Source organism: Gallus gallus, chromosome 2, assembly GCF_016699485.2.
Source record: "Gallus gallus isolate bGalGal1 chromosome 2, bGalGal1.mat.broiler.GRCg7b, whole genome shotgun sequence".
NCBI classification, from domain to species: Eukaryota; Metazoa; Chordata; class Aves; order Galliformes; family Phasianidae; genus Gallus; species Gallus gallus.
In genome coordinates, this window is record NC_052533.1 from 63,117,596 (window position 1) to 63,127,943 (window position 10,348).

Genomic DNA, 10,348 nt, shown 5'->3' on the forward strand with positions numbered 1-10,348 from the left:
TTCATTATTCAGAACATCATCCTTACCCCGGGAACTCAGAAACCATTAGCTCTTGAGAACTTAATGAAAAGATGATAAAGAATGTTTTAGATAAAAGTTTGAACGGGTGCACTTGGTAACTAAGGTAAAATATTAATGTTTCTCCCGGTGATGAATCGGTGTTGCTAAACTCGTGCTGTGGGAGGAGGCGGAGGGGCGGGCAGGTGTTCCCGTGCGTTTGGTGGTGGGCAGGGCAGAGGATGCTCCCTGGGCATGGGGCGGTTGCTTGTGGTGTGCCGAAGGGATTCCTGGCTTTGTCAACGACTCACGGCCTTCCTGTGAGAGCAGGAAGGAGTGGAAGGACCAAAACAAAAAGGAAAAAAAAAAAAAAAACAAAAAAAAAAACCAAAATGTCCTTCTCTGAAGCCACTGACCGGGTGCTCTGTTTGGGCAGGTTGGAATGTGGTTGCCACTTTGTGAAATTCCATATGGGTGGCTTGCTATGTGTCTGCAATAAAAACCCTCGGTGCAATAAACGAAGGAAAAAAAAATATATAAAAGTTTAAATTTTATTGGGTGTAAAGCTCTTAAAGAACTGCTGCTCACAAAGAGAATAAAGATTGCTGAGTCTCAGCGTAGTACCCCGACTGAAACGTGTTAGTCCTGCTGTTTTCTTCCTTTAACTGTAGCAATTTGCTTTCTTGCTGTTCGTTAATCCTCATGAGCACAGGGGGCGGCAGCCGGGCCTCACCTACAGGCGGTGGCTGTCCTGCCTTGGCAGAGGTGGTCTGGGGACCCCTGGGTTCAAACTGCAGTAGGAGAATTGTCAGCAGCAAACAGGAATGAGGCGAGGAGGAAGGGAACAAATAGGAATAAACTGTCACATAAACAGTCTTAAGTCACGGTGCTTGCCGCTAACAGATGCATTTAGGTAAATGCTGTTACCTCAAGAGGTGTTATCTTCTGGGGATCCTTATCATAATTTTGTTTTAAATCCGAACAGCTGTTGTTTAACTACCACAGACCACAATTTATCTACAGCTTGAGGCCATAAAGGTACCTTTATTACACTCTTTCCTTTTTTTTTTCCATTTGATTTAATTTCAGTGTGTCTGACACCAAAATGCTATATACAATTTGCATATTACAATATGCACTACTGCAGATTCCGTGCGCTGCTAAATGGGAAAATCGGAGAGGGATGGTAAATGGGTAAAGCTTGCAGTGACAAATAAAAGGAAGATGAGCTCCCATGTTTCATTTACATGTAAAATATTCTGACAATAGTTGTTTCTCCAAGAACAAAGAGCTGGTTTTTCTAGGGTGACTGGTTTATGATGGCTGCAAGAAAAAAAAAAGGATGTTTTTTCTGGCACCGGAACAGAAGCATGCTTATCTGAATTGAGCCCTGGGGCTTGCCATATAATTGGAATAAAACTTAAGTCTTACTTAAGAAACCAACAAATATGGGAGCACCAACCATATCCAAAAGCAGCAGTCACTGCGCGCGAAGACTGAAAATCACCTTTCTGCAGGCAATGTCCTGTCTGAAGTTGGAACCTTGGAAAGAAGAAATTGTGGCAAAATGTAGCTTTGTTTGGGGCATCTGGTCTTTTGCAGTGGATCTCTAAAACTTATTATCAGGTGATGAGGGAGAGGCATAGCAGGCATTCTGTTGTGTGTGGTGTGCATGGGCAGTTGTCATTCATAGAGGGTATCCTTCAAATCTCTGCAGTTCCATGCCCAACGACCTAGGGAGAGTATCTTCCAAACCTAGTTTACTGCTTCTAGTCATGCAAAGAAATTTGTATGTATATACTTGAGTTTCTCACAATTGCAATGCAGGAAATGCTTACTGCCCCTCTATATACTTCCCCTTGCCCTCAGGGAACAGGGAGGCCTTTGCCTACGGAGTTTGTTCATCTAGCAGCTGTTATTGATGCACAAATAGTGCTGAAAAATACTCCCCAAATGAAAGGCTTTAAGAGAGAATTGGGATAGACCTTTAGACTTAACCCCCAAACCTCCAGTGTTCTACTTCATATTAGTTTTTGTTCAGAATAAATAATAGTAACGACAGTGGAGTTAATTATGTGTGTAACAGCTTGATGACAAAATATAGCTCACCACCTATGCTATCCTTCCTCCATCCTAGGTGGGAATGTGAAGGGCGAACATGTCTCTGGGACTTGAGAGCAGGGCCTACGTTTTGAACTGTTTTCTTAAACACAGAATACATAATCTGTTGGCACTTACTAAAAAAAAAAAAAAAATAAAAATACCATAATTCAGGGAAAAAGTTGACCTTTCATACTATGACATCCATCAAGTAACATGAGACTGTTTAGCTTGGCTCCTCAAGGGCAAGCATGGAGAAAACCACCTGGTGGGGTGGAAGTAGGCTGTGGATGCATGACTGCTTAATGACCACCTCTCAGTGCAGTTCTTGGGTGCTGCTGATGATCAGCCTGGCTTCTCCTTGACACAGCGCTTAATAAGAGTATGGGCAGAGTGGACACACTATGCAGATTTTATTCATTTCCTTTGATTCCCCTCGGATATGTCCTAGTTAATCTGTTTGTTTCCTTGTCTTGGAAAACTGGGGAAATCAGGTTTTCCCTCCAGGAAGGGATTGCAAAGAATCAGCAAAATGCTGTGTTAATGTAGCAGTGGAGTTCACAGCATGGAGCACTTCTCCTTGCAGATGTTATGCAGTGCTTAATGTTGTAAAATGAATGGCTAGTGAGACTTTCTGAAGAATGTGAGGGTGCGTAATGGTGGCTAGTGTCTCTTGTATAGTATCACTTCTGAAAATACAAACACACAGTATATATTGTCTAGAATTACAGGGCAGGAGCAAATCAACAGTTAATTGGCTGTTCTGTAATTACTTCTACATGCGTGATGCGCTATACTTACAGGGCTTGTCAAAGTGACACGCACAGTTCACAGTGATCTCCTGGTACTTTTTCAGGTGTGGAGGATTTTGGTAGTCTCTGTAACTCTGTGGAGTAATGAGATTGTTATAATTTATTCCTGATCTGCCATTTTTAAAACTGGGTTGTTGTTTTTTTTCCCCACCCCCTTTGTTTCTTTTTTGAAACAAAATCTTTTTCATTGTCTCATAGACAAGAGGAAAAAATAGTACAGATGCTGTTTGGAAGCTCTATTATTCTTTGATAGAGTGCAATTCTTCTCAGTTGCTTCTTGTCTGATTGGAGTGATTTATGCTTGTTGTTATGTATTGATCTTAAGCAGGGTGCGATGGTACCGTTGCCCAATGGGCTGCAGACTGAGTGAAGGTATGGATATGTACAGAGACATAGAGGAGGCCTTTGACTCTCTAGCACTTGATTTTCCCTACCTTTAACCCCAGTGTGGATATGCTATAATTCCATAAACCCAGTGAAATGTTTGTTGCCATCATACTGGGTCAATAGCCCAAAACTCAGATCTGCGTGTGTGGGAATATGGATGAGATCCTTCAAGATGAGTCCAGGCAACAGTAAATTCTTGACCTGGCTCTGTCTCATGGATTCAGCAGTCCGCAAAGCTGTGGATCTCTGGACTTCATCCAAGTCTCTGAAGTCAGCCGTAATCTTTTCCAGTGCTGCCACAAAAAGCATCTGTAGTTTGGTGACACAACTGGAGTGTTTCAGACTGCTGAAACCAAGGCTTGGGAAGGGAGCTCAGGGGAAGCTGTGTGTGCACAAGGTGTGTATGTTCTCCAGGTACGCAGCTTGTGCTATGTGGATGTGGAGGTCACTGGGAAGCTTTGTAATATGGACTTAGGAATATCCAAAATGTCATTTGTATTTCACCCTATTAAATATGGAGATCATGTCAAAGGTAAATGTCAAGGGGCTATAAAATTACCCTTCTTATCTCCTGTATGTTTATCAGTTGATAAATGGAAGGAAGCTGGTGCCAAAATAACTGTGAATGAATAATTTATAAATGACTAATGCATCGTGTGTGTTGTTTCAGGCAGAAAACAGTGGGACATCAATAATCAAAAGAAGTTGGATTAATTTAGCAGTATTTTGCAGTTGATATTTTTATCTGAATGCTGCAGTCTGGACCTTCGTCATCAGGAGATCCTTCTTTTTGTCGCTAAGGACTGATCCATGGTTCACATATCACGTAAATCAATAGGAGTCAGCTGTTGACTTCATCAGGCTGTGAATCAAATCTGTAATATGCATATCTAGTTCTTCTTTTTCTTCCTGCTTGCACAGATTTTTGATTTTGAATTTCTTTGGTGTTGTTCCGTGGGATGGAACTTGGTTCATCAGTTTCCTCCCTCTCCGTGTGCCTGCGGGTTGAGCGTCCCTGGCACACAATTTGGAGAACTTAATGGAACAAGGATGGGGGAAATGTGACTGATGAAAGAAAGAAAAATCTGCTCTCATATTTTGGATACTTTTTGTTTCTGATTTATACAAGTGAAACGGATTTCTTGTAACCTAGGTTTGAATGTAAGGCAGGTTTTTTTTTGTTTGTTTATTTTCTCCAGCATGTATTTTTCGCGTCCCTACTCCCCAGTAGATAACATTTGACAGATTTTCAGCGCTGGCCGCTGTGAATAAGGTTAAGCACTGAAGAAGTGAACTAGATTTTCTTCCTATTCCCTTCCATGTGATTTAAATATGGCCCATTTTGCCATCACATGACAGAGCTGCCAGAGATTGCCTCAAGGTAGTTTATGGCTTTAACTAAAGGTCATCTTATGGGGGCTGGGGGGATCCCATAGAGGTAGGGGGAGGGGACAAATATATTTTTAAAATACATACATTAACAAAACAAAAGGTATTAATCATTCATTCTGATGATAGAAAGGCAAAAGAGAAGCTGACTTGTGTATCTGAGCAAATTGCTTAGGGGAAAGAAAGCCACAAATAACAATAAATGCTCTCCCTCCCTCCCTCCCTCCCTCCCCACAGCACGATACCTCATGAAGGAAAGGTGTGCGGAGCGGTTGCCTTGATTTCGGTCTACGGCTTTCGGTGCCTGACCTAGATATCTGGCTAGCAGCTCACCGCTGCAGAAAATGCCCTCCTGCAAAACTTCTATCCCACTGGCTGCTAATAAGAGCAATTCTCACGTAGCACTGCATCCATCCCAACAATGTAATTGGTCTGGCTCTCCCAGCCGGGATCCGTTCCTCCTGCAGGCCCACGCTGCGCAGAGAAATCCCAGACCTCCCGAGGGCTGAGGGGCTCCGAAACCGTGCTATGTTATCAACAGCTACATGGTTAGCTAACTGCTGTGACTAAATGGAGATTGGGAAGCACTGCAGGCGAGGGATGAAAAGTGATGCCCTCCCATAGCACAAGGCTGATAATGCAGAATTGGCCAAAACAACGAAACTTCACAGACAGCGCAGCAGAAGGCTTTGGCTCTCTTGTTTGGGCATTTTATTACCTGGAGCAAAATGTGCAGAGAAGGGAGATAATGAAGTACTTGACTAATTCAGTGTGATCCAGCTGGCTAAGCCAGAGGGCCTGCAGAGCAGGAAAAGCTACAGAACTCACTGCTAGCCATTTTCCCTTGGTACCTGTGAAGCCAAAACAAAGAAGTGCAGAGATCAAAAAACTGAGCAATATCAATATTGGGAAAGGGGAAGAGGGACAACAAAAAGGGAGGAGAAACCACTAAACATCCCCTTCCTCTCCCTTCTGCTCTTCATCTAATAGGGGAAAAAAATGTTACTTTCATTGCCTCGTGATAACTTCCGATTCCCTTGAGAAATTCACTGAATTCCCAAATGTTTAGCACCCTTCTTGTTTGCTGCAATGCTCAAGGCCGACTTGACTTTTTTTTCCCCTGCTATTATCTACCTTTTGTGTTCAGGAAAAAGACAGGTTTTGTCATACAGACAGATGCATTGTAGTGCCTTCGCAAACCCGTGTTCACCCCACAGCCTAAAAGGCTAGATTCTTACCCACAGGGAGACTAGAAAGATGTAAAGAGTGTATATTCCCCTCCCCAGCTCCTAGCCACTGGTGCATTTTCACCACCGTGTGTTTTTTCTCTGACAGCCTGTCTTTTTAAGCACACGAGACGCATTGCTCCCTCTCCGCCCTTCCCTTCCCACTCCCTTGCATCCTCCCACGGAGCGCTGTGCAGTTCCAGCTGCCCTAGCAAGCTGTTCCCCAATCCGGAGCGTGACGCTAGCAAAAAGCTGGCAGAGAGTCGAAGGTGGCTACTGTGCTTATTTGAATATCCAAGGCCCAACTTTGTACCTGACGTGGCAGCAGTGCTGGGAGAGGAAACAGAGAAACACCCACCTCTGTGCAGGCTGAATTTAGCTCATGCTGCTCATCGTGGCTGCCAGGGAATGAATCACTGCTGACCAGCCTGCCTGCCAGCCCCTGCTCGCACCATTTTTTTAACAGGCAGCGGCAGACACTGCGCATCACTGAGAGATGAGCATCGCAAACGCGCTTTGCAGGGAAGGCGACCACAGCAGACTGCCAATGCTCTTCCAGCGCCAATTATAGTGATGGTTTAATCGTAAAAGCTGCTTCATTAAAATGGGATCAGAGCCAAAGCTTTTGTGATTTGGAGGCTTGTACTAACTTTTGGTAGTTATCATCAGGGGCAGCTGATGTGACATCACCATACAACTCTATGTGACTCGTATTTTTAATGGCCCACATGCCTCTAGATGATGATTTTGCTGCTAGAGTTTGCTTGGCGTTAGCTCAAGAGACAGAAACACCAACAGCCGATTGTGAAGATGTGTTGGGCATGTGCCGTTGTTATAGAAATTGGAGGCAGTGACTGGAGCTTGCTCCCTCATACCTCTAAAATGGACGTCCTTATTTGCTACCTTCTGCCTTGAAGCTAACAAAAAGGAGTAGTTGAGATAGCTGCTCTCTGATGATGTGGATATCAGGCAGCCTCTTGCATGCTTATATTTAAGTTGTCCAGGAACACATTTTACTCTCCGAAAACATTCTTGGTATTAGAAATATATGCTCCCTGCCCATTTCTTCCATAGCTGTTGAGACCAGAAGTGCCTGGTTAAAGCCTCACACAGGGTGCTCCTGGATGCTGGCAGTGAAGGGGAAAACAGGAAGCATTGGCTTGCGATTGTGGTCTATTGTGGTATGGTTGGGATTTTACTGTAGGCAATATATGTGTTGTAAGCTCCTTTTGGGAAGGGAGTTAAGACTTTTATTTAGATCTTATAGTGAAGATGTTTCAACATCTAAAGTTTAAGCTACCATTTATATGACATGAAGGTTATACGATGGTGTCCATTGCCTAATCAGAAATATCCACGTGATGCAGATTAGCAGCTGCTCATACATAAGTCATGAGTTCAAAGAGTCATTGCAATCCTGTATCAATACAACTATCAATAGTGGTAATAAAAATTATTCAGACAAAGCCTCTTAAGGCACTACTGGATTTAGCTATGCAGGGAGAAAAGGCAATGTGCCTCTCCCTGGAGAAATGATAACCTGGAGCTATGTTGTGCTTAGAGAAGAGGAAAAAATGGCAACAGGCTTATATTCCTGCTGAGGAAATAGGCATTAGTTAATCTGAAAATGTATGTGTATATGTACATTAAAGTGTCTTTCTATAGGTGTTTTGCTGTATTGCTACAACTGTCAAGTGATAATTTCAAAAAGAGGTCATCTTTCAGAGAATTTGGTCCCAGTAGATTAATAATCGTGGTCTTTCCTGCTTTTTGATAGTTTACTTTCTGAGCCTTCATGTTACTCTAGACTAAGTCTGTTTGTGAACCATTACAGTATTTAAAACCAAAGCTGATATGGTAAGACTTTAATGAAGTGTTCAAATAGGAGCTAATTAAGCAGCCTCATACGGTCTTTGATCAGGACTGTGTCCATCTTGGTGGTTCCAGGACAAGGCAAGACCCATGCAACAGCATGAGAATTTACAGTTGGAACAAATAGAATTGATTAGTAATGATCAGAGGGATGGATCTGAGAAAGGGAAAGCTTGTGTTGCCAGCTCCTTCTTGAACACAGCTTCCTCTCCCATCCCTTTCAAACTGGAAGCACCACAAGTCCCAGTGTGCACAGCTTGCTGGAAGGGCTCTTTCAGCAATGCAAAGCACTGAACAAGAGCTTTGCTTTTGCAGGAGAACCCAACAGGAGGCTGCTAGCATAAAATTTATTGAGGGTTTGATGCCATGCTTGTTATAAACAAACAAGCCTGGCTTCTGTTATCCCTGCATGCTTTTCTAGGTGAGATTTTCCCTGGGTGTCTCACAGCAAAGTGGCATCAAGCCCTCACCTGGAACCAGTGGTAGGAACTGCTGGAGAAAGCAGCACTACCGGGCGCCTGGGTCACCTGAGGACTTGTGAGGGTCAGAGAGACATTAGTCGGATGAAAGCTGTGTGCCCTGCCTTGTGTCTCTAAATGTTACACTCATGTTTAGATAACTCACAGGTCAGTTGCTCTTCTATTTTGAGCATGCAGCAAACCATGCTGAGACAGCTTGTAAAGCATGTGACTAATTTCCCATTTTTTTTCCCCACTCCTCTCTTCCTGCTGCTGCTGCTCTCCTTGGAGGTGCTCACAGGGCAGGCTTCCCGTGGCAAGCAGGAATGCTGAGAAAATAAGCAGAAAAGTAATGGCTTCTGCCTGTGTTCTCACTGTGTTTTGGGGAGCAGGGGGAATACTTCCCATTCCCTGCTCTGGCAGAGAGCTCCAACTGTAGCTGCAGCTCTGCAGCAGGAGAGTGGAGGAGGGGAGAAGGGAAGGAGCATCAGAACCAATTCCTAGGAGCACATGCATCGCTTCAGACCTTTTCTACCTTCTTCGTAACCTCTGTCTTCCAGCCATGGCTGCCTGCTTGCATTAATTACTCCTTGCTCCCTAGATGCACTCACTTCAAGTTACCTTTAGGGTTCAGAGTGCAGAAACCAACTGACCAGGGTTGAAAGCAATTAACAAACAGGTTATTTTAAATTAATGACTTCTTTTAACCAGCTGTCCAGGGCTGTTTTTTCTTCTCCTTGCCTTGTTAATTTTGCAGTCAGTGAAAGGAGTTGGAATTCCTTTTGCTATTGTGATGCCTTTTGCCCTTTCTTAAATCTTTTGTTAGTTCGATACTAAGCACTTCCAGCTTTAGATTTAAAAGGAGTGTGGAAATACACAGACTACTGAAATGAAGCCTAAATGGTATAGGATATTGAGAAAGTGTGGTCCTTTTCTCCTATTAGCTGTCTCCTACTTGGTCAAGATGGGTTTCTTTGCGAATGGCATATTGAGATGCCAGTGCCTTCTTGCTGTGTTGTCTTGCTGTCGTTCCTTCCATCTTCACTCTTATGCTTTGTGGTATGGACCCTCACTGATTTCCTTACAACTCTGCTGGGAACTGGATTTGCATCAGTCTACCCTCTAAATGCAAGGAGGTATATAACGCTGACACTTAATACTGTAAGAAGCCTTCTCTTTTCCGTGGGTTTTAAGCTTAGGCCTATCCCACCTGTGAGAACAGCATGAGAAGGAACTCATGCCAGTCAAAATACATTTGTCTTAGGCGTCCAACTTAACTCCCTAATAAGCATTCTCATGTAGCTTCAAGCCTTGAAACCCCACTGTGTCAGGTTGTTTCTTTGGCAGGACCATATGAGATCATCCTGTTGACTCGCTGATCTCAGCCTTGGGAAATGTTTTCCAACAGTTTAGCCGAGGTCTACCTCTGAATTCTTATTCCACAAGCTATACCTGCTTTTGCCACGCTAAATCAGTTTTCTCCTAGTTCAGTGCATCTCTTTAGAGGCATCTACATTGTTATGCTTTTCTCAGCTGTAGTGCTAGCCAGACAGAACTTCTAGGGTACAGCTGGGCATGTGACAGCAGTTCTGGAAATAATTGCCCCATCAACGTTAACCCCAGTTCAGACTCTGTAGTGCTCAGGATCCAGATTGCTTTTGGTGCATAAGCAGGCAGGTTTGCCTTCAATAATCAATTATTTTCTCACCTTCTTAAATTGTTCTGTCTGCTTTACAAGAGAATTTCTGTTTCTTGCCTTTTGTCAGCTTTTCATCTTCTCTGGTTAGATCTGCTAGCTCTCCCAGTTACTCTGTGGCTGTTTTGTATGAACTCCCTCCAAATTGCTGCTAGTTTTTGTTTACACAAAGCACAGTATTGAGCATTTTTTTTTTTCCATAGTAGAATGCACCCGATCAGTACAGATAAAAACCATTACTTGCCTGTTACTTGCTGTCTCTGCATATGCAGCCTAAAATTGTAGTGACCTTTTTTGCTGTCAGACTGCATTGTGGGCTCCTGTCTAATTTACTATCTGCTACTGACCCTCAGTCTCCTGCCCACTGCTGCTTTCTGGGTTTGTTCTGGAGTGTGATTTTTATTTTGTTGT

At 43.4% G+C, this 10,348-nt stretch overlaps 1 long non-coding RNA gene across 1 annotated transcript; it reads right to left on the bottom strand.

Annotated features, from left to right (window-relative positions):
- Positions 1-405: 405 nt before the first annotated feature.
- LOC121109794 lies at positions 406-4,990 on the bottom strand. The gene is made up of 3 exons (XR_005857541.2): positions 4,931-4,990; positions 2,899-2,983; positions 406-788 (listed from the first exon to the last, which is right to left on the bottom strand). It is a non-coding gene; the product is annotated as an uncharacterized LOC121109794 (long non-coding RNA).
- Positions 4,991-10,348: the final 5,358 nt, after the last annotated feature.